Here is a 26,021-nt window from a genome sequence, read left to right on the forward strand (position 1 = left end):
TGAAATGAACCAATAGAAATCAAACATAGAGGAAAATATAGGAAATATATTATATAACCATATGGTACATATAATATATATGTATAATAGGAAAATATAGGAATTAACGAATGGACATTGGTTTTTCCTTGAACAAAGTTTTATGTAGCTTACAGGGTAACTGGACTCCCACACTGTACAACGTTGACATAGCAGTATATCTGTCAGTAGATGACTATGAATGGTTTAACATTTCAATGATTGCAAGGATCAAACATGTGAAATACATCCATCTTTGATGACTGTTTTTATCTCTGATAACTATTGGTGCTTTTTTGATTGCAACATAAAGAAAACAAATTTGCCCTATAAGTCACAAGAATCAGTTTGATATTGACAAAATCTGGCAAAGAGGTGGATACAATTATGATTATGATATAGAACTGACTGACTTTTACGGACTACACAGCAAAAAAGACTTTTCATTATGATGCTGAGAGTTACTTGTCACTGAACACTGCCTGCAAGATTTGATTGCTGTTAGGTAAGACCAAAGCAGTGGATTGTTGACTCACAAAGTGTGAATATAAATATTCTACTGTGCTGTGTAATCTTCAATTTCCCTGGGAGAGTTATTGTAACATGTAATAAACCAAGACCCATATTAATCAAACACACACTTGTCTGTCTGAGGAGTGTTACAAATTCCTAAAACCACATTATCTCTTTTATTACTCTAGGGAGATGAGAAACTGTGCCAAAATCAGTCCCAGTCATTTCCAAAATTGACAACACTGTACCATAATATCATTTCCCTATTCAGCCAATCACTGATCAGATTACATCATCTATAAGATTGCAGTCACTGCAGGTTCTCCAGGATTGTATGAATCACTATCAGCTGCTTTTGGCGCTCATGTAGGTCGTAAATTCCAAAACTTAGCACTTCTTTCATGATTAACGTGATCTTGTTCTCCAAGAACACTTTGACAAACAATAAGACTATGAAGCAAAGCAGCAACCAAGATATTTACATGTATGATTCATTTCAATTACCCCTTTCCTGATTTCCTTCATCTCTCTCGCAATGAATTGTTGATACCTGCCATCGCCAATACAAATGGGGTTTTCTGAACGACCTGTGCAGATACGCAATTTGTATTTCGCAAGACTTCGGGCCAGAGTCTGGGGACCACAGCAATATATGGGGTTTGGTTGTCTGAGCCAGACTAAAATAGTATGCGATTTTGAAAATGTGTGTTGACAGAGTGGCCACACAACTCTTCGAAATTATGGCAGAATATGGCGCTATTAATTGTTTATTTCCACAAAGGCATCCGTACCCCCATGAAATGTCACAACTGACAATATTTTTGACACGAATCTACGATAATACACGAAAAAGTTACTACAGCAGAGGAGTTAATGGCAACATAGAGTTCAACACACTACGGCTTACATAACCACGAACGCATGTGGAGGTTGCCAGGAAATACACTCTGGAGCTGTTGGTGTCAAATTTTTACTGATGGTGCGCTGGCTGCTGAGTGGCTAATGATAGGTAAAATATTATAGTGTCGCCATCTCTGGAAATGACCCAGACTGAAAACTGATGAGACAACACGAGGTTGTAAAATACACCAATATCACTTATTTACAATAAGCAAAGGGGTTACAGATAAGACATAAACTTTCTCAATTGAAACAAAAGAAATTGACACAGTGATATGTCAATTTGAAAGGTATACATACCAAAGAACAATGGATCATGGGAAGATGTCACAGCTGTTGACTAAGTTGGTGAAGTCTGATCAGTGACTAAGCTGGTGGTACTTGTACGATTTTTTTGTGATCTGAAAAAAACAATGATGGTGGTAGCTAATCAGAAGTCTGAAGCAACAAGTCTGAAAATCATAGAGTGTAGATTTTTCATACTGAAATTGTAAAAAACTATTTTTCAGGAGAGATGATACCAAGTGGGAAACATCCCACTAGTTTTTCTTGATTGTGTTTTCAAAGGATTAAGGCTACATTATTGCAGGCTGAAATAAAGTACGAAAAATAAGGTCTACCACAAAAATGTTCATAACCAATAAGAAATACACAAAATAAACCAACATTTGGAAATAATGGAAAAGTAATAATACAGAAAATTAAAATGTTGGATTTTCCCAAAAATAAGATGATGAAAACTTCATTTATTCTGCAAGCTTCAAAAAGAATCCATAAAGGTGGCATACTAGTGAACAATCATAACAACTCAACCTAACCACAATAACAGAATGACCTACGGTCATTATGTTAAAATTAGAGAGTCAGGATATCTGCCTCTTAGTAGCATTCTGTTTTATCATTGACTGCTTTAATTTATTGGCTTTTGAATATGGTAACTTAATTTTAGAATATTTTGCAAATAGCCTAAAGAACCAAAATATCATCCTGTTCTTTGTCAACCAGTTACTTAATGGGTTGATCTATTTTTAATACTTACTTGGACTGGTGATTCATCTTCGCTATTCATCAACGCCATAAGCTGGTGCTGTTTATTTTTTTCCTTCCATCATGTTTATCAAGATATCTTGTCAAAGCAAACTCCATAGCATACACCCTACATGTGTGATTTGGTGTCTGTGACATCTTTATCTAAAGAAAGTTTAATAAAACAAATATTGAAAGTAATTTGAGAGAGAGAGAGAGAGAGAGAGAGAGAGAGAAAGAGAGAGAGAGAGAGAGAGAGAGAGAGAGAGAGAGAGAGAGCCATTTGTGTTCACAATTTGGACTGAAGACCATCGGCAGATTGATCAATCTTAAATGACATAATATACCGGGGTAATTCATTCCTAAAATATACTCATAGAATTATACATGAAATGGGTATTATTTCATAGTTACCTGTCATTTTAAGTTGTTCTTGTTTATATTTTTTTGTACATTTATGCCATATCATCATTAAATATATACATTAACATTATACTTTTCTTCTATGTACATGTATTTGGCTTTATTGTATGTACCAGTATTTGTTTGTTATCTATCTGTGCTGTGCTGTTTGTGTTTGTTATATCAAGTTTGTCACTGGGGCAGTCATGAAACAGCCATATGACAGCAGTGTATCAGGTATGGTAAGCATAGACAGTAGAAATTTCTCTTCTGTCTATGATTAAAGGTACATGGATGCTGGGGACATAAAGCACAGTAAAAGTTCCAGCATGGCTGTAGCCAGCATTTCAAGGCTACTCTTTGTCAAAATATCCTTAGTCTAGTAAATCTAGATGGACTATTTTTGCCTGTAGAATTTTTTGGCCCTCATTCAAAATGGGCAAAGGCTAAAATCTCTAAGGGCAAATCTACTCAGTCAAGATTTACTAAAATATCCTTATAACACTGATCTCAAATATTACTTAAAAAGTACTGAATTCTAGTCCTTGTGGAAAATTGATATTTTATGGAGTATGAAGCAGCAAAAAGTGTGTGATGATCATCGCCTTCAAAAAATACAAACTTAGGTGAATAGAAGTCCAGTCATCAAATGTACATATACATATACATGTAGGATAGAATAAAATGGAATTCTAGAACGCGACAGCAACATCAGTACTACAACCATTTGCAGTAATAGAGCGCGAAGCCACTGCAGTGAACTGCAATAAAACTGCTTACACTAATTAGTTTCAGCTGTAGCCGTGGCCACTTTGGTGTTGAACAAGGCTACTTGATAAAGACCAAAAAGTCTGCTTGTGCAAAGGCAAAACTAGCTCTGTCTGAGGCTCGAGTTGTAAATGAGAGTTTACGATTGGCACCCTGTGTTCAAGATTAAGATACAATGTAACATTACCATGCACTGGTCCATGTACAAATCTTTTTTATTTCAACTTCCCCAGACAAACTGTCTGCGTGGGACATACAATGTTGTCGACTTTGCCAGCTGGCTACAGCTGAAACTAATTAGTGTGAGCAGTTTTATTGCAGTTCACTGCAGTGGCTTTGCGCTCTATTACTTAAAAGGGTAGTATTACGTGACCAACAGAGATCAAGGCTGAAATCGAGGTGTAAGAAGGACAAAAGCGTGATGTCAGTTTCGTGCAATTTATACTGAACAGGCACGCACTTAGTATAAACAGGATTTCTCTAGAATTTAGAAATAAAAGCCCATGTCACCTGCGTGGCTCCACTCTTGCCACGTGCAACTAAGATCTGAGCGAGCAGACGTTTTCCTAATCTTGCGTTGGCTTTGTTTACGAATGGAACGTTTGCGGATAGCAATGCACGTAGTAACCAGAATCGAAATAGTTCAGAAATGCACGCGATTGCCCATATTTGGGCACCGGGCTGCGGCGTGATATGTAAAAAAAATGCACGGATCAGAGGGCGCTTTCTCCCATAGCTTTACACAGGCACGTGAATGTAGGTATATGATAATGTACATTTTTGCATGCATAAAATGGATCTAAAAGTGTACTTTAAGATGCAATTAGTTGAAAAGGAAATTGATAAGCATTTTACCGAATTGTAGTTCCTTGTATATAATACTGTCAGTCTATGAATCCTGGCTGGCCCACAGATAATGAAATGGTTAGTACAGGGCTGTAACAATGCATGTTACAGGGGATGTAATTTCAGGATTGCTCTATACATAGTCATTACACCTCATGTATTTCACTTGCTGTGATTTGCTCAGCCTCAGTTATGTGATACAGAACATAAAGTGATAAAACATGGCTTGTGTGATAACCATGTCGCTTGCACTGATGTTGCATTGTTGTGTGCACTGATATAGCCCAGTGTACTACCACGTTCAGGAATACAATGTGCTGTTCCAGTGCGTACCTCATCATCAAGTACATTTTCTAAGTAATTCTGTATGACAGTGGCTTTGTCAAGCCACATGAAGTTAGCTGGACTGGAATTAGGCTACAGTTAGTACATTACACTGTACGGGAGAAGCGTAAATGACAGTGTCTCCATTTTTAGACCTTATTTAAGTTGACCTTTAACTTCAAGTAGCATGGCGATGGAGCAAGGAATGGAACTTTCACTGTGGCAAGTCTCTACACTTGACATCATTCCATGCAAAGTTTCAAAAACAAAAGTGTTTTGATGTTTGGTGTAATGAAAGTAATAACACACGGTAGCATGGGCAAGATCACAATTTGATGCCAGCCCTTGAGCTGGTGCTCATAACGGTAATATTGATGACACCCTCGCCTTCGTCTCCAGCATATCAGTATTATCGTCATGAACACCATCCCCATTGGGCGGGTAACAATTGTGATCTTGCCCTTGCTAGCATGTGTCATTATTTAAAGGGGCACTGTCGTCGGAACTGCATGTGAGTGACTTTCTTGTTTATAAACAATGTATTTCATGCACAATATCTAGATGCATGACATCAGCATAGCTGCAACATTCAAATTTTACTATATTTGTTGTTAACAAACATGTTTTAACCTTTTTCAATCCCCAACGTACCCAACATAGTGCTTACATCGGTCGCAGCCGTCCCTGGCAACCTTTGAGCAGAGTTCTGACGAGTGCCTCCCTTTATAGTTTAACTGTTACAGGGCTGTGTACACATGGTACATACAATGTAGTAGATGGCTGTGTTTAAGAGACATGGTAACGTCGCAATTACATTTGCTGTTTCATTAGTGCAGTGCATACCAATGTAACAGAGGAAAATTTTGCACATTTATTGTACACATAGGTAAATTTTAGGCTTGCAGTAGGACTGTGTACAAATTACAGTATCTATAGGATAAAGGACTGTGCAATGCATGGCTGTTACAGATGGCAGCATAGCTGTTACAGGTCCAATTGTGCTCCTCTAAGCTGTACAGTGAATTGGATGCTGGCACCATCTCCTGTTACAGAGATGTTATCACAGGCATTCGACTCAATGCAAACAAATAGTCACTGATGCAACCAGTAATTCTTATTTTTAATAGTTGCTCCTGTGATGGTTTGTTTGCATTAAGTCGAATGCCTGAGGATGTTATGATCCTGGTACTGGGTAACTGCAAACTTGTAGCTCTGTGGAGTGGCAAAAGTAAGCACTTGGGAAAAGTAAGCACGACGTCAGTGTAGCGCACCCATTTGTGCAATATGCAAATACAACGCAAAGTGGACACGTTTTTACACAAGTAATGTTTCATTTTGTCGATGATTTTTCTCCACTGCGATTGCTGTGTCCCAGGATATTTTCAACCTCCAAAATGACAAGGTTAAGAAGATTCTGAAGTGTTCTTTTTGATAGATAAGTGCAATGATACACAGCAGAACAAATATATTTTGTACCTTGAGTGCTCGCTACACTGACGTTGCGCTTATTTTCCACTGTATAGGGCCTAGAGCATTGTAGCTCTACCAGCTGGTGAGTGAGGTCGCAAAACCAAAAATCACCGACTTTCTCACTGTACAGCTACAAGTTTGCAGCTTAGCCTCCATGGTAGCTGCAGTACTGTAGCTCAAAGTTTTGCCTGGGTCGGACAGCAAACCTCAAGCTACAGTACTGCAGCTTAGGGACTGGTCAGTTTTTCGACCAGGGGGCTGGTGGGTTCGGGGGGGGGGGGGGAGGAGTCACCCTGTTTTTGACTTTATTGATAGGGGTCACCATGTTTTTGAAATGCCCAATAGGGGGGGATCAGTCAATTTTCGACACAGGCTCATACACGCCTCAAATGCATCGTGCCAGCCAAAAATTCAATCATTCAGTTGCATTTCTCAGTGCGCCCTTTGGGCGCATAACTTTAATAATAATAATATATATTTTTCAGAGCCCCCCCACTCCAGGCACGAAACTTTAATATCAGACAAATATATATCAGAGATATCTGTATGTTTAAAATATTTCAGCGCACCCTTTGTGCGCGTTACTTTGAAATATCAAACATATTTTTCAGCATGCCCTTCATCTGCATGACTTTCATATAAGAGATATATATCAGAGATATTCCGCACACTCTTTGAGATATATGTCAGAAATATCTTGATGTCTGTAAATTGAAAGTCTGTTTTGCAAAGTGTACTAATCATTATGAAATCTGCAGTTCATATGAAAAGCATGACAAGTTCCTGATACTTTTCCGTTTTCTCTACTAGAATTCAGTATTACAAAGCAATATTGTTACGTGCAGAGAAACGAACAAAAGGTGAACTCAGCAGTTTCCGTTTAAACAAAATTTATTACGAAAATAAAACTAATTGCTAAGTTAGGGATAGGATACAAGCTTTAAAGTGTACAGACTACTTATCTCAGCTGGGACGGCAAAGCTCCAGTCTCAGAGTTGTAACAGTCAGTCGGATGAATGAACAGTCCTTTGGCTTGCAGGCTTGCAGTTGCACAAAGACCACAGTATAAATCCAGCGTTGGCAGTGAAGGTCTTGAAAAGTCTTGAGAATGACTACTGCTGGAGTTTAGTAACGCACAAGAGACACGATCCCAAAAGTCTGACTGGAAGCTGAGCACGTCCCTTTTATAAAGGCATATAAGAACAATCTAGAACTTTTATTGACATGCTAATTACTGTTCTAAAATTATCTCTCTTACACAACTAATCAACTTTCCAGAACATTCCAAACATGACTAATTGAATTCAAGGTTGTGAGGTCATTAAGGGCAGTGACCTTGAGAATGTTCTAGACTAATTGAACTCAGGTCATGATGAGTGTGGGGGGAAATGACCTACATAACACACCCCCCTCTTCAAAAGAAAAATTTTTCAAAGAAAAATCTTTCTTTTACAAATGTAATCTTGAAAAGGATTTAAGTACTCAAATTTTGTTTACTCTAAAGTAAAATTTCTTGAAAGTGAACAACAATAAACTCTAAATACGAGAGAGACAGTCTGCGATTAAATTGTCTCTGCCTTTGATATGTCTAATGTCAAGATTAAACTCCTGTAACATTAAACTCCATCTTAGCAATCTCTGATTTTTGCCTTTAATTTCTGCAGAAAAACAAGAGGGTTGTGATCAATATAAACCACTATTGGCTGATTTGAAGAAGTAACATAAACTTCAAAATGCTGTAAAGCTAATATCAAAGATAAACACTCTTTTTCAATTGTAGAGTAGTTTCTCTGGGATTTGTTAAATTTGCGTGAAAAATAGCAAACAGGATGATCTACACCATGACTATCCTCTTGCAATAAAACAGCACCAGCAGCCGTATCACTAGCATCTACAGCTAATTTAAATGGCAAAGTGAAATCTGGTGCAGACAACACTGGGGCACTTTGCAGTATGGCTTTAAGTGTATCAAATGCCTGTTGGCATTGCTCTGACCAAACAACTTTACTTTCTTTTTAAGTAAGTTAGTCAAAAGCTCAGTAATTGTGGAGAAATTTGGACAGAATTTTCTGTAGTAACCAGCCATACCGAGAAAGCGCATCAGTTGTCGTTTGCAGTTTGGTATGGGAAAACTTGAAATGGCACTGATTTTGGCATCAACAGGTTTTACCTCACCCTGTCCTACAGTATGTCCGAGGTAAGTTACCCTTGCCCAACCAAACTCAGATTTGGCAAGGTTGACAGTCAACATTGCTTTGCTCAGTCTCTCAAAGAACTTCCGCATGAGATTGATGTGTTCCTCCCAGGTGTCACTATACAGGACGACGTCGTCAACGTAGGCTGCACACCCGTCTAGCCCGGATATGACGTCGTTGATCATCCGTTGGAACGTTGCCGGAGAGTTCTTCATTCCGAATGGCATCACCTTGTACTGGAACAATCCGTCTGGTGTAACAAAGGCGGATATTTCACGAGCACGATCCGTCAGAGGGACTTGCCAAAATCCCTTCAGTAGGTCAAATTTTGTCACATACTTGGCTTTTCCCACTTGGTCGATGCAGTCATCAATCCTCGGGATTGGGAAAGTGTCTGTCTTTGTTAAAGTGTTGACCTTCCTAAAGTCCGTGCACATACGATAACTGTGATCTGATTTGGGAACAAGTATGCACGGCGAACTCCAGTTACTTTTACTGGGTTCAATAAAGTCATTGTCCAGCAGGTATTTGACTTCTTCCTGGAGATATTTTGCTTTTGTTGGATTCAGTCTGTATGGATGTTGTTTTACAGGCTTACTGTCCCCAACATCAACGTCGTGATAGATGACGTTTGTCCTCGTTGGAACATCTTGAAACAGGTGTTTATATTCGTGGAGCAGTTCTTTCACCTGTTGTTGTTGTTCTGGCTGGAGGTGTGCCAACTTTGTAGACTCCAGCTTCTCCAGGATTTCTGAGTTCTGAAGCTTGACCGAGCCCAGCTTTGCGTTTAGAGTATTTTCACTCAAGTCAGTTTCAGTATCACTATCTTCATAATGGTTTGAACTGACTGCACTGACAGGCTGAGTTATAGTAGGATTATCCCTATCCAAATATGGCTTAGCATATTTATGTGACATAGCTGTTTTGTTTTCGCCTGTCAGGTGTTATTATGATGTAATTTAAATCACTCAATTTCTTATCAATTAGGTATGGCCCAAAGTAACGAGCATGGAGTGGTTTGCCAGGAACCGGAAGTAGAACAAGAACTTTTTGACCTGGTTCAAACTTCCGTTTTGAGGTGTTTTTATCATATTTGGTTTTCATTGACTGCTGAGATGACTCAAGATTTTCTCTGGCTAATTCACATGCTTTAGAGAGTTTTGTACGAAAATCTGAGACATATTGCAAAATATTCAGACAATCATCATCGTCTGATAGGAATTTCTCTTAACGAGCTTGAGTGGGCCACGGACTGTATGTCCAAATACAAGCTCAAATGGGCTAAAACCAAGAGACTCCTGAATTGACTCTCTAACAGCAAAGAGCAAAAAATGAATTCCTTCATCCCACTGTTTCTCTGTGTCAAAACAGTAAGTCCTAATCATGTTTTTCAAAGTTTGATGAAATCGCTCAAGAGCACCCTGACTTTCTGGATGATAGGCGGATGACCTATACTGTTTAATGCCTAGCTGATCCATTACTTGTTGAAAAATTCCAGACATAAAGTTGGAGCCTTGATCGGACTGGACACATTTAGGGAGGCCGAATAAAGTGAAAAATTTGACTAAAGCTCTCACTATAGTCTTTGTCTTTATATTTCTCAGTGGTATGGCTTCGGGGAACCGAGTTGATGTACACATAATTGTCAACATGTACTCATTTCCTGATCTTGTTTTTGGTAGGGCCCAACACAGTCTATTAGTATCCTACTAAATGGTTCTTGAAATGCAGGAATTGGTTGTAAAGGGGCCTTTGGAATGGTCTGATTTGGCTTTCCTACCATTTGACATGTGCGACAAGTTTTACAGAAATGTGCTACATCCTGCCTGAGATTAGGCCAATAAAAGTGACTGAGAATTTTGTGATAAGTTTTCCTGACTCCTAAGTGACCAGCCCAGGGGGTTTCATGGGCCAGGCGCAATATTTCAGCACGATAGGGCTTTGGAACCACAATTTGATGTTTTATAGCCCAATCGTCATCAACCAAAACATCTGGAGGTCTCCATTTACGCATGAGAATACCAGATTTTGTATAATAGGAAACAGAGCTATCTGAAGTTTTACCTTCATCATCTACCCTGTCAAACAAACACAAAATATCGGGTCTTTGTGTTGTTCTGCAATGAGATTTGATCTAGAAAATGTCTGACTTTGGTCAGCAGAAGTTTTACTGGAAGTTTCAAATCCACGAGGGATAACGGAATGATCCGTGTCAAACACCTGACTGAGAAAGGTGTCATTTAAGTCAACATCTGTGACATTATTTTGAGAGTATTTTGATTCTCGGAAGTTTTCTTTGACATGGCTCGAGTAATAGCACATGAAGGAAATAAATCGGGTATCTCTTGTTCAATTGGCTCTGGATCCTGATCTAAACTAGGATTATCAGTCACAAGTGGATTAGTGATGACCTTGTCCCCAGCAAGGTCGTTTCCAAGAAGAAGGTGAATCCCTTCAAAAGGCAAAAAAGGCCTAATACCTAAAGTCACAGGTCCAGAAACAAAGTCCGAAGACAAATAGACATTATGGAGAGGAACAGGAATGAAGTCATTGCAATCTACCCCCTTAATAAGAACTTTAGAACCTGAAAATGACTTTTCAGAAAACGGCAGGGTATCTGCCAACAAAGAGACTGGGAAGCCCCGGTATCTCTTAAAATTTTGACAGGGGTAGCGGAAGAGAAATCACTAGAAAGTGATATAAAACCATCATGAATAAATGGTTCGAAAATACCCATAATGCTATCTTGAAGAATTGACCTTGACCTCATTAATTGGGGATAAGAGGGGTTTAACCTCAGAAAATGTGTTGCACACATTATTAGACTCTAATTGAGTTGATGAAGAAACAAAGCCGGTTGGCTTAGATCCACTTTGACCACTTTGACCTTCACGTTTTCTTTTCAATTTGAAACACTCTGACATTAAATGGCCGTCTTTCTTACAATAATTACAAGAAAGTGTACCAAACTGTTTGTCAGAAGGAGATTGAGACTTGGGATCTGATGATGTGGGAGTGTTACTTGAACTGTGTGAACTGCTGTCATTTGATTTCCTACTCTCCTTTGAGAAATTCTTGGATGAAAAGGAGGAGTTAAATTTACCTGCATTGTTTCTGTATGAAAAGGACTGGGATGGTTTGCTGAGAAATGAAGATTTGTGGGTCAATGAATAATCATCGGCCAAACGTGCAGCAACCTCTAATGTATCTGCCTTTTGTTCATTGATAAACGTCTTGATGTCACTCCGGATGCACCTTTTAAATTCCTCAATCAAAACAAGCTGTCGTAATTTGTCATAATTCTGACTGACCTTTTCAGAAGAACACCAACGATCAAACAGTTGTTCTTTTGTTCGAGCAAATTCAACATAAGTTTGATCCTTCACCTTCTCACAATCCCTAAATTTCTGACGGTAAGCTTCAGGCACCAACTCATAGCCCTTGAGAATTAATTCCTTCACAGAATCATAATTTGAAGCCTGCTCTACTGACAACTGAATGTAATTTCTCTGGCTTTACCCACCAAAGCACTCTGCAAAAGCATAGACCAGGACTCCTTAGGCCAATTCAGACTCTGAGCAATTTTCTCAAAATGGAGAAAATATTTGTCAACATCCTTTTCTTGGAAAGGGGGAACTAACCTGAAATGCTTAGTGATGTCAAACTTGTCCGAAGGGAAGAATTTTCCTGACTGTCCAAGCTCTAAACGTTTTATTTCTACCTGTAATCGCTGTTCTTCTAATCGCAATTCTTTTTCTCTCTGTCTTTCTTCCATTTCTAATCTTTCCTGCCTTTCTTTTCTTTCTGTCTTTCTTCCATTTGCAATTCTTTTTCTTTCATTTCCTTTTCTAATTCCAATTTCTTAAGCTCCAAATCTGCCTGTCTCTCTTTTTCCATTTGTAATTCTTTTTCTCTCATTTGTAATTCTAGTTTCTTGATCTCCAAATTTGTCTGCATTTCTAATTCTAATTTTCTGAGTTCAGAGGTAGACTTGGGCTCATAATCTTTTAAGGCAGACTCCTCAAAATGGCCTGAATTAACTAAATGTTTTGCAATCTTGAACTGTATCTCTCGCTTGCGCATAGATCTTTTGACTTCTACATTAAGGAAATTTGCCAGTGCTATGAGGTTGTCTTTTCTGAGGGAATTAAATGTGTCCTGATCAAGGTCCTCCATAAATTCGTCTGGCTTGAATTCCGCCATGATTAAATTTCGCTGAGTTCACAGTGTAAAGCATTTTTGAAAAGGTAGGCAAAATGTTGTCAAACGGCTCAAAATATTCGTACCCCGGACAAGCCCCCAATTTGTTACGTGCAGAGAAAACGAACAAAAGGGTGAACTCAGCAGTTTCCATTTAAACAAAATTTATTACGAAAATAAAACTAATTGCTAAGTTAGGGATAGGATACAAGCTTTAAAGTGTACAGACTACTTATCTCAGCTGGGACGGCAAAGCTCCAGTCTCAGAGTTGTAACAGTCAGTCGGATGAATGAACAGTCCTTTGGCTTGCAGGCTTGCAGTTGCACAAAGACCACAGTATAAATCCAGCGTTGGCAGTGAAGGTCTTGAAAAGTCTTGAGAATGACTACTGCTGGAGTTTAGTAACGCACAAGAGACACGATCCCAAAAGTCTGACTGGAAGCTGAGCACGTCCCTTTTATAAAGGCATATAAGAACAATCTAGAACTTTTTTGACATGCTAATTACTGTTCTAAAATTATCTCTCTTACAACTAATCAACTTTCCAGAACATTCCAAACATGACTAATTGAATTCAAGGTTGTGAGGTCATTAAGGGCAGTGACCTTGAGAATGTTCTAGACTAATTGAACTCAGGTCATGATGAGTGTGGGGGGAAATGACCTACATAACAATATGCATTAAAATTTCACAATCACATTTTTCTTATAACAGTTCTGGACATCTGGTTATGTGTAAAAAGTGTGGAATACACTTTAGAATTGACACTTTTAAGTTCCTTTCTTACAACTGACATGACAACAATTTCATTTAAACACAGAATTTTACGTATGTTTAAAATTTTTCAGTCGAAGTTTTCGACCTCCACTACCAAGCATATATCTCTCTAACGTTCGCTCTCTGAGAAATAAGTCTGACGAATTACAATATCTGATAAAGTCTAGACGGGATTTTAGAGATTGTTCTGTGTTTTGCTTCACTGAAACTTGGCTTAGCCCCGGCATACCTGACTCAGCTGTTGAACCACCTGGTTACGTAATTCACAGAATGGACAGGTCACCAGAACTTTCTCGCAAGTCAAAAGGAGGAGGTGTGTGCTTCATGGTCAACCAAAGATGGTGTAGTGACACCGATGTTCTCTCTAAAACATGTTCTCCCGATTTGGAAACTCTAACAATTAACTGTAAGCCATTCTATCTTCCGAGAGAATTCACTTCCGTGGTTCTTATTGAGTTTACATTACACCGCAGGCAACACCATCCCTTGCTATTCAACAACTTACTGACGAGATCACAGCTTTAGAAAATCGACTCCCGGACTCTGCTATTATTGTTGCTGGCGATTTCAATCATGCAAATTTAAGAACTTATCTTCCGAAGTATAAACAACAGATTACGTGTGCAACGAGAGAGAGCAAAACTTTGGATCACTGCTATTCCACCATCCCTGATGCTTACCACTCAATTGCTCGGGCACCTCTCGGTAATTCTGATCACGCAATGGTATATTTACTGCCAAAGTACAGACAAAAATTGAAGACGGGAAAACCAAAGATAAAGAGTGTCCGTAAATGGACGAACGATAATATAGAAAAACTAAGAGCCTGTTTTGACTGTACAGACTGGAATGTTTTCAAAGTCTCATGTGATAATATCAATGACTACACAGACACTATTGCTTCGTATGTTAGTTTCTGTGAGAGTATTTGCATATCAACTAAGAACGTAACTATTTATGCAAATGACAAACCATGGTTTACCAGGGATCTAAAGAAAATTTTGCAAGAAAAAGATAACGCCTTCAAAACCGTTGATTTGATAAAGTACAAAAAGCTAAGTATAAGGCACGGAAAGCTATTAAAACTGCAAAAGCCAAATACGGTACAGAGACAAGTTGGAAGTACAGTTTTTGGGTAATGACACAAAATCTTTGGCAAGCTTTTGAAACATAGGGCCATTGTCCCTGAAGCTACTATAGACATGGATACAAAATTAAGTATTTCCTGACTGTATGAAATTATCTCACTAAGGTCATCCTAGGGACATGTAACCAAATATTAAAGCTGTCTGACCAGAAGTTTTAAAAAAACAAGCTGCTCAACAGTTGACAGAGCTCTGCTGTGTTATGTAGAGAATAACCTTTTGTGACACATGTATTGATGAAGAAGGTGGATATCTTTGATAGCTCATTTCAGGATGGCCTGACCAAAAATGGAAAAAATTCCGTAAAAATACAGATTTGCATATTTCATCAGACTATATTAGTCTATAATAGCAAATAAACGAGAGTTAATTACATTCTAATTAAAGTAAACAAGACTTGCTTAAATCAAGATTTACGTCATAAAAAACAGCATATCTGTCAGGTTATAAAGAATCTTGAGCTGATTATCTTTTAAAGGTGGGTTTACACGTGTATTTTTTTATACCTGAGGGAATCTGATTAGTCGTTCTGTAAATATTCCTTATCAGCGATCTAAGCGATCTCACGTTTACACGTCACACACAAGGTATGAATTTAGTTCGGGTCCAGCGCCCTCAGCTATATCTGGGGTAGAGAACAATCGCTTGCTTGCAATGGCGGACCCAAACATAATGCAGCTGCTGTCTACGCTCTTTTTGTGTTCTGTCAACCAATCGAGAAGCCTTCGACGAAGAAATTTACTAGGAGAGAATATTGTTGGCCTCACCCCGTCTGATGTCGGTATCTATTTCATGTTAAGATCAGACTCATATACGAAAAATTGAGACCATCAAAGTTGCGGCCAATGCGACACTAGTAACACTGGATGTAATTTCCATGTACACGAATACACCACATAATGAGGCAATTGAATCAGTCGGCAGAGCATTAACAGGAAAGATTATCAAACAATTACATAATCAAGTAACCACCAACGAAATACATAGCTCTGCTAGAAATAATCTTAATAACAACACATTTGAATTCAACGATGAATTCTACCCGCAAATATGGGGATGCCCTTATACGGAAATAATCTCGATGGGGTTGTTCGCAAGAAATAGCAGATATTACATTTCACGAGACAGAAATGAGAATAATACTGAAATGCAAACAACAAATACAGACCTGGTTGAGGTTCAGGGACGATGTTTTTCTGATTTTCATCGGAACACAACACGAACTCAATGAATTCATATCAAACATCAACAAAATGCATCCTACTTTCAAATTTTCGTTTGGAAGCTCCTCTCAAGAAATCACATATTTAGACCTTACTATCTACAAAGGTCGTCGATACAAGAAAGAGAATATTCTCGACATCAAGACACACACAAAACCAACAGATACTTCCAGTTCTTACAAAGAAACTCATGCCATCCGGCAGCAACATTCAAAGGTCTGATCAAAGGTGAAACATTACGATACATCAGAACACGTAACAACGAAACCGATTTTACACAGAAAGTCACACAATTTAGTGAAAAAAATTTAGTGAAAATTACAAGACCGACACTATAAAAAAATGAAATAGAAGCAGTATCAGAGAGACAGATCATAAAAGCAGGAAAAGACTGCTTGAACAACAAAAGAAAGAAATAACGCCACCAACAATCCCTCGACGTGCCCGTCCATCATAAGGATGACATTTTCGTCTCTCCAGATTAAAATTAGTAGCCTGATCTCTGACCTGTGACCAATTGTTACCGATCGCGAGAGCTTCTTACTTGAACACCGTCCATTGTGGTAATGACCGAACCGAAGACAGGATATAGTTCGGCGTTTAGTTCGGTGTTCTGGTCACACGTGTAAATAGGCCATTGTTTAGTACAGAGCACCGAACCTGGACCAGCCCTCTGACACCGAATTAGTTTAGTTCTTTGTTAGTTCGGTGTTGTCTGTTCACACGTCCAACTGACACAGGTTAAATTTATTCCGGTGTCAACTCCGGACTTAACTCATACGTGTAAACCCCCCTTAATATCAGTATTTTCATCCTATTAACCAAGCACATTTTAACTTTCAAATCAACATTGTAAGTAAGTTCTGTTGAATAAGTTGAGACTGTACGTACTCAGAGAAAGCACACTGAAGAGACAAATGTTTGAAACTTAAGAAGTTCACGGAAAAAGTAGTCCTATGCTTAATTCTGGCTCCTCTCTCCTGACAAATTAAATAATTTCTACAGTCGTTTCGATTCAAAGAATACTGATTCAGTACAAAATTCTCTCACAGATATTTGTTCAGAGTACGACTCTCCGCCTTTCATTTTACAGGAAAGTGAAGTCAGGAACTCATTTTTGATGCAGAACACCAGAAAGGCTGCAGTCCAGATAACGTATCTACGTCAACTCTGAAATATTGTGCAGACCAACTTGCCCCTATATTTACTGACATCTTCAATGTTTCTTTACAAGCGTGTAAAGTATCCGCTTGTTTCAAATCATCAATAATCATGCCAGTACCAAGAAAACGAAAATTTCATGTCTGAACGATTATAGACTGTAGCCCTGACTTCTGTTATTATGAAGGTTTTTGAACGTTTTGTATTAAGATATGTTAAATCTGTCACTGGTCTAATTCTAGATCCATTCCAATTTGCTATAGGGCAAACAGGTCAGTTGATGATGCTGTTGCTCTTGGTTTGCATTTTATTCTTCAACATCTGGAATCCCTGGTACATACGCACAAATCCTTTTTATTTACTACAGCTCAGCTTTTAATACGATCGTTCCAAAGAAGCTGTTTGAGAAACTCAAAGCATTCAATCTAATCCTTGTGTCATTGGCTCCTCGACTTTTTGTTGAAGAGACCACAGAGTGTTAAATTTGGTGACAAAATTTCAAACTCCATTATTCTTAGCACTGGTGCACCTCAAGGCTGTCTTATCACCGATGTTGTACTCTTTGTTTACTAATGATTGTGTTTCCCATGATGATTCTGTAAAGTTTCTAAAATTTGCAGATGACACTACAGCTATAAATGGCAATGAAACCATCTATCGCTCTGAGGTTGCCTGGTTGGTCGACTGGTGCTCAGATAACAATCTTGAGCTAAATATCAAGAAAACCAAAGAAATGATTATCGACTTTTGTAGAAATCAGGGCTCTATAGTTTCACTTAAATTAAAGATCAACTTGTAGAATTGGTGGATTTTTTTACCTTTTTAAGCCCAACAATTACGAGTACATTGAGATGGGACACCCACATAAATGCGTTGGTGGTGAAAGCACAACAACGTCTATTTTTCTTAAGACAGTTAAGAAATTTGGGTTAAGTCAGGATGTACTTATTCGTTTTTACAGAGCAACTATACATTTTCTATTACTGTCTGGTACGGTAATGCAGCACAGGATAGAAATAGTCTTGAAAGAATAGTGAAGACTGCTTCAAAAATTATTGGTTGTGAACTACCGTCAGTCGAGTCACTTTATTCTGTTCGCCTTCTACGCAGATCAAAGAAAATCATCAATGACATAACTCATCCAGCATATGACTTTTTCAACTGCTTCCCTCGGGGAAACGTTTCAGGTCTTTTAAATGTAGAACTAACCGGTTTTTACATAGCTTCTTTCCAAAAGCAGTTAAAAACTGTCGTATTTGAGATATTGTTTTAATGATGTCATTCTGAGTTTTTATGAATTTTGTGCGATTGTAGTAACTTTAAAAGTCTGTATTTTAGATTTGTACGTGGTAGTGAGCTATGCCTTTTACATGTTGATAGTTTTTGTGTGTGTGTGAAAGTGATTTTAGGAACGCTAAGGCACATTCCTATCGATTCTTTTATCGACTGGCAATAAAGATTATTGTACTTGGGCCTCAGCCCAAGTACATTTGTTTTCATTCCGTGGGAAAAAACTCTGTAAGGTATAACCATTTCTGGCTGAGACCAGGGAGGGCAAAATGTCTTGGCTTCATCTTTCTTGGCATAATAAATGGCGTAATGATGTTAACTGAATGGAAGTGCTGCTCTCAGCCAGTCTTGAATAAGTGAGATTGAATATTAATGCTTCTCTGTCTGAGTTTTTGCCACAAAATCTTCTGAATATAATCAATATGTGCATCGAAATGCAACAATTAATGCACCCCCCGTTTCCTAGGCGATGGCACGACCCTTGCTACACCACTGGACGAGCCAAAGTGGGAGGGGTAATTTCAGTTTGGTCGAACAAGAGGGCTCGAGACCAGAATTTAACATTTAAACTTGAAACATGTTTAATCGCTGACAAGATGTGGACTAGTGTTAATCAAAGTACTAGTGTGAAAAGGAAAGGTTTTATATCCCGGACACAATGAAAAACATTACGACTGGAAACTGTACCCCCAGTTGAGAATAGTAATGCCCACAGCGACGGAGAACACTTATCCTTGAGCTGAGAAAACCAGACCATCATTTCGAAATAGAGCTGCAGATTCGAGAAGCTCGTTCAAAATAGCTAGGTACACCCCATAAAGGGGTGGTTTCGAGTTTTGAGGGCAAATTTCGCCTCCTTCATATAGAAATCGTACGTTTGTTTTTCCAGGAGAACACACCATTTGACACAAAATTTGCATGTAAAGGGGTCGCCAGTAAGCACGTGGTCAAATCTGGCATAAGAAACAATATGAAATGTTGGGTAAAGCCAGTCCAAAATAAACTGATTTGAACTTTTGTGTTTTGTAATTTATACCACTGCAGTAACATTACCTTTTTTTGACAACATCACACAATGTAATACGTTTTGAAACTGAATACTCCGACGTATTCTGTGTCTCCTTTGCTAAAAAATACGGTATGCCGATTACCATGTAAGGAGATGATGACGTCAAGACAGATTTGTAGTGCGTTTGGTCCTGGATGGTGCACGAAGTTTAGTCAAGGTAGCTTGTGTATTTATTTCCTAAATGGGAGAGATTAGGGTTGATCTAAACGAAGGCCGAAGAATGTTATGATACTCTAACGCGAATGGTTGGATAATTTGGAGGATGTCTAGAATGATCTCGTCTCATTAAGATTATTTGGCGGTCAGTATTGAATTTCAACTGCGTCACAAGTTTGCGAAATGAGTATTCCGTCGAACGGTCAACGAACGATATTTTAGAAATCTGGAGACATGGCACATCGCATTTTTATTTTAGTATTTTATATTTTACAAAAGATTTAAGAAGCAATGATTTTGTCGAAAATTCTGAAAAAAATATAGGAAGATTTGATCGCGAACACATTTTCACTTGAGGTCAACTAGCCCTGCGTACGATGCTGTGTGTTCCGCTACAGCTAATCACCACAGCCCTGCAAAGACCCGTACGTAGGGTCGGTGACTTCAAATCCATTTTGGGACTTGACGTAAAAAGCCAAATTACTGCCGAAATTCAGCGTTCTTGGGCCCAAGTCGTATCCCAGCCTACCTCAGCTACTCGATCGCTTCCAAAAATGACAGTCGTTTATTCACATCTCGTAGATAACCGTCGATGTCGGCAACTCTCTCGCTTGTCCTAGATCCTGATCCTGCGTACGATGCTGTGTGTTAGCTGTAGCACATAGCATCGTACGCAGGACTAGGGGTCAACATGGGGTCGCAGCCATGTTGCCTCAAAACTTATTTCTGTCTGCACTCAAAACTCAAAAATGTCGGATATGAACCTGAAAAATCGATGCAATTTTGTCAAACTTCGGCGAAATTTCAGCCTATAGACAAAATTTCATCTAGGTAAGGCAAATCTACTGAAATTTGATCGACAAATAATCCTGAGCTTGAACGTGACAGCTAGCCTTCTCCGGGAAGTCAAGTATCCAGCTGCCCATACGCAGTTGCCCCATATGGCCAGGTTTATGAGATTGTTTTCAAGCGACGGCGGCAGACCGTACGGGGCTCTGGATATGAACCTACCGTCCGTCCGTTCACGCAGATATCTCAGACATGCCCTGGTCAATTTCTTTCAAACTTTGCACAAGAGTAGTACCCAACCCCATACAGATGCACGTCGATTTGTTTCACAATGCGATCGAATTTGGCCGTGTTAGAGGACGTTTTAGTTTACACCTCCATAGACTCCCATGTATAAGGCAGTTCTCCATAGACTCCCATGTATAAGGCCAAGAAAAATAAAAATTTAGTTTCTCATCGTATTCATATTGCCTAAAGGATGCAGTGACACAGTTTTTTGTCCCCACGGATAAAGTCCAGGGGGCTTATAGATTGGGTCATATCCGTCCGTGAGTCTATCAGTGAGTCCATCAGTTCACGCAGATATCTCAGACATTTTGACAAAATATCATGTGACCTTGGTGACCTTTGACCTCAAATATACATTATTGTCCATAACTCAGTAACTACAAGTGCTAAACCTTTCATATTTGGTATGATGGGACACCTTATGACGCCACATATTGTACGCCATTAATTATGTGCATATCTAATTTTGAGAGAGCCAATAGAGCTAGAGGTCTGATTTTTGGTATATAGGGATAAGTTAACATATAATTTGTTTGACAAAACGTCACGTGACCTCAATGACCTTTGACCTCAAATATACATATTTGTCCACAACTCAGTAACCACAAGTGCTACACCCTTCATATTTGGTATGGTAGGACACCTTATGACACCATATATTGTACCTCATTAATTATGTGCATACATCTAATTTTGAGCGAGCCGATAGAGCTAGAGGTCTGATTTTTGGTATATAGGAATAACTTAGCAATACAATTATTTTGACAAAATGTGACGTGACCTCAATGACCTTTGACCTCAATATATATATATTTGTCCACAACTCAGTAACCACAAGTGCTACACCCTTCATATTTGGTATGATGGGACACCTTATGACACCACATATTGTACCTCATTAATTATGTGCATATCTAATTCTGAGCAAGCCAATAGAGCTGGATGTCCGATTTTTGGTATATAGGGATAACTATAGGGTAGAAATCTAAATATGCCCATCTAAATATTAGACATCTACCATCGAGAACAAAAGAAATTTGTTGTAATTTGAATATTTAAGGAGTTTAAGCAATTTCCACTATAAATAAAGAACCCCTGCCTCAAACTCCACAAAAGTTGCTAGACATATTTTGCCGTTGTCATGCCATTGCTTCATTTAATAACCAGTTAATCAAATGCCTAACTGACAGGAGGAAATTCAAGACCATATTTGAATAGTATTATATATTATCCTCAAAATTACTCTATCACGGCCCAAGTACTCTATATATATATATATATATATATATATATATATATATATATATATATATATATATATATATATATATATATATATATATATATATATATATATATATATATATATATTATATATATATATATATATATATATATATATATATCAGGGTTCTCCACGGGGGTTTTGAGGGGCTGCCCGCCGCCCTCTGTTTTGGTGACTGCCCCTCTAGCTAATGTGCCGCCCCTGCAATTTGGAACATCGCCCCTTTGTTTTTGATGGAAACGAAGCTCATAGCTGTCAATTGTTAATGAGCAACTTGCATACTTGCAGTGATTAAAATGTACAATACAAATGGTAGGTCATTCACACTTCGTAATCTTGACAGTGACACTTAGTCATGGCAAATGGAAATCGTTTCACACCTTTTTTTTGAAGCGGAGTTTGTCAAAGTACCGATCTGATACACGTGTATCCAAAAAATCATTGCTAATGTCCTGTTCTGCTATGCACATGCTGGGGGACTCTGCAAAGTCTACAGTAGTGCAATTTCAAAGGATTTGAACTTCGAAGGTGTTAATATAGACGCAATTTGCTGGTGCATAACAAAGTTTTTCTACAGTGTACACGAAACTCTCACAGCGAACCGCTACGCATGATCAATCGAAAATTATTACTTTAGCAGTCCCTGAATCTTCAGTCTTAGCCAATCAGCACTCTTGTACAATATGGAAATATTTGTCTATGCTCATAATGCTAAGGCTTCGTTGCTGAGTGTACCTGCGCTATGAAATACCGTATACCTTTCTATTGGACAAAGGTACTCTCCCTATAAGCTGTACAGAGATGTCAAAAATGGCACCTGTTTCAAGGTAGCTGCCGTCGCGGCTATCGATAGCGGTCCGATCCGTGCATATTGCTTAGCATTAGAATTTCAGCTTACGTAGACTAGGTAGGAGACGGTGTGGTTTGAACTGTTAATTTTTGCAAAACTGTGAAATCGCGGTATAACCTTGCGTCGGGCGGGAGATATGGTTTCCGTGTTGGAAAGTTGTGCACAGCTCCGTATACTATGTTTGCAATATAGGAGTTCACCAGTACCAAAATTCAACTCTTACTCGGTATTATAGCTCCATGACACAGCGACCAGAATTGTATAAAGATGGTTTTAGCTTTACATTTAGCCCTTTCCATTACTCTTTCCAACTGTTTGCAAAGTGGCCGACGATGGGATACCAGTACATGCCCGGGATACATGCGTTTGTCTACCTATGGACGTCCATGGTCTATCGTATGTCCACGCTCAGACTTTGGAGATCGGAAGGTTCATTCGGCTTTGATCATAACAGTCAAGCGGAAGACTTGAGCATTTCCTTTAATATTTCAAAGTGTTATTTGTTAAAACTATAATTACTTGAAACGGAGGCATGCACTGTGGTTGATAAAAGTACAATATCATCAGCAAAACATAAGTATTGGTAGTTTTCTATTGACTAGTAATGGAGCATCAATACATTCTCTGTTAAGTATAGATGGCAAATCATTCAAAAAGAGATTAAACAATGTAGGACTGAGATTGCAGCCTTGTCTGGTACCAATGTGTGAATGAAAATAATTAGTAAAACCAGATGGTAACTTGATACAAGATGTAATGTTGTCATACAGAGACTTGATAATATTTAAAAACTTACTGCTAAAACCTTGTTTAGATAACTTATAAAACAATCCCATATGCCAGACACTGTCAAAAGCTTTCTGGAGGTCAACAAAGCATGTAAATAAATGTCTAGATCTACTCTTGTGCTTGTAGTAATTGATAAAAAGATTAAAAGATAGGTTTACAGCATTCACTCCAACTGCTTGAATCTTATTGTAGTAAATGGCAACTTTCAATAAGCCTCAAGAAAACAAAAGTTATGGTTTTCAATGCTAATTTTAATCCCCACAATTTAGTATCTTTATCCAAAGAAAAAACTGGAGATTGTTCCCTCCTATACCTACTTGGGTATTACTTTTACTTCATCTGCGAACTTTAAAAAAGCCAGGTCAGTTTTGAAAAACAAAGCATCGAGGGCGTTGTTCGCTTACATGAAAGCTTTCAACTCTCTCAATGGAACACCAGTTGGGGTTCAATTACATTTATTTGATTCATTAGTAAAACCTGTGTTGCTTTATGGATCTGAGGTGTGGGGTGCTCACTTATTCAGAAAAGTCAGTGTGGAAAGATTTACAGATTATTTTGCAAAACCTGTCAGTGAATTTGAGTCAATTCATATGAAAGCATGTAAACACATTCTTGGCGTTAGTAAAACTGCCAGCATCCATGCTTGTCTTGGTGAACTTGGGCGTTACCCGTTACTGATATCAGTTATTTTGATTGTTACTAAATTTTGGGTTCGCCTTAAGAATTTGTCCAAGGGCAGTTTGCTGTATACTGCATTTGAACTCGAAAAAAGCTTACACAAGAAAGTTTTCTCGTGTTTCTTACATTTGTTGAGTCTGTTCTTCTACTGTGCAATTCTAGCATTTTGAATTGTGAGAAATGTAAACCTTCAACAGTTATCGAACTTGTGAAAAAGTCTTTAAAGTCTAAATTTAAGGAAGCCTGGAAAAATGCCTTGTCAAAAAATAACAAATTAAATGTATACTGTAGTATTAAAAACATGTTTAAATGTGAAAATTATCTATCACTTGTTAAGTCTCCATTTCACAGAATTGCTTTGACAAAGGCAAGAATTTCTGATCATACTTTTGCGATAGAAATTGGTCGTTTTAAAACATTCCAAGACTCTTAGACTTTGTACCCTTTGTCATTCTGGTGTTGGTGATGAAATCCATTGTATTTATTATGTCCAAGTAAACCAGCACACACTGTACGAACAATTTACTTAGAAATAATTTTTAACATTCAGAACCAGCTAAAATGCTTTGACAATGATTCTCTTTTTAAGTACTTTTTGTCATGTACTGACAGTTGCATTGTTCATGTTGTTGCAAAATACATGAATGAATTGTTACAGATTTTCAGTCAGAAAGTTTAATTACTTTTGAGCTAATGTGAATGAAGTGAATCTGAAAACTTTTCAGTGTTATACATTTTCTTCCCCTTCTCTCTTTCTTTCTGAGCCAATGTCATTATTGTGAACACGGCTAATGAATAAATAAATAATAATATATATAATATATATATATATATATATATATATATATATATATATATATATATATATATATATATATAATATATATATAAACTGAATTATCAAATTTATGTTCCACCTTTTGTTTGTCATGCATGCAGGGGGGGGGGGGCTCACCCTGTTTTCGAAAGTTGGAATAGGGGGCTGAGCCACTTTTTGACGTCGGCAAAAATAATCCACCGCCCCCAAGGGCCGAAGAAACTGACCAGCTAGTCCCTTAGGACTGGAATGTGCCAGGCTCTCTCAGACTGTCAACAAGTTTTGCCTAGTGTAGCCTCTCGCACATACTACGGTTCGGGGAATCGCAAGCGTAGCGCCGAAGGCACGTGCTGGGCAATCCTTGTGTCGATCAGAGTGTATGCTTTCGCTTCCCCCAACGTCGTACGCGAGATACTACACCAAGAATGGACAGAACGGCACCAGGTACTGTCGCTCTCACCGTTGGTGCCACAATCAGCTGTTCCAATACAACATCATGGACAGTAACATCAGCTTACGTGAAAGTACCGGCGAACAGCCAGCAGAGTATCATTACGCAGCTCATAGGGAAATAGTTAAATTGGTCTCACTCTTACCTACCGGTATATGGCCTTTCGGCAGCTTTGCTCAAAACATCGAAGTCAGAGAAGGACAAGATCATGAGCTGAGAGTCAAAGGTCATAGACGGCGCCCTCTGGAGCCGGAAAGCAAGGCGCAAAATATCAGCCTCTATCCAAACTAGTCTCGCATGCCAGCTCGAACCTGCATGCGGACACAGTCACTTGTGATCTATTCAGCTCTTGGAATATGCGCCCCATAGGCATAACTTTAAAAACTTGTGTTTCAAAACTATATTCAAAATTATTGAAACGAAATTAAGAGGCTTTATTGAAAATAATAATATACTCGGAGAAATCCAGGGAGGTTTTCGAAGTAATAGACATTGTGAGGACAACATTTTTATTTTGAAGGGTATAGCTGCCTTGAGGAAGTCAATGAATAAGTCAACATATGTAGCTTTTTTAGACTTTTCCAAAGCGT

At 38.4% G+C, this 26,021-nt stretch overlaps 1 long non-coding RNA gene across 2 annotated transcripts; it reads right to left on the reverse strand.

The window, feature by feature from the left end:
- Positions 1-1,720: 1,720 nt before the first annotated feature.
- On the reverse strand, positions 1,721-25,647 carry LOC139132634 (uncharacterized). Of its 2 annotated transcripts, none has more exons than XR_011552384.1 (3): positions 25,581-25,647; positions 2,471-2,622; positions 1,721-1,832 (listed from the first exon to the last, which is right to left on the reverse strand). It is a non-coding gene; the product is annotated as an uncharacterized lncRNA (long non-coding RNA). The 2 variants fall into 2 exon arrangements; XR_011552385.1 differs by having other exon boundaries at positions 25,577-25,642.
- Positions 25,648-26,021: the final 374 nt, after the last annotated feature.

Source organism: Ptychodera flava, chromosome 5, assembly GCF_041260155.1.
Source record: "Ptychodera flava strain L36383 chromosome 5, AS_Pfla_20210202, whole genome shotgun sequence".
Lineage (NCBI taxonomy): Eukaryota > Metazoa > Hemichordata > Enteropneusta > Ptychoderidae > Ptychodera > Ptychodera flava.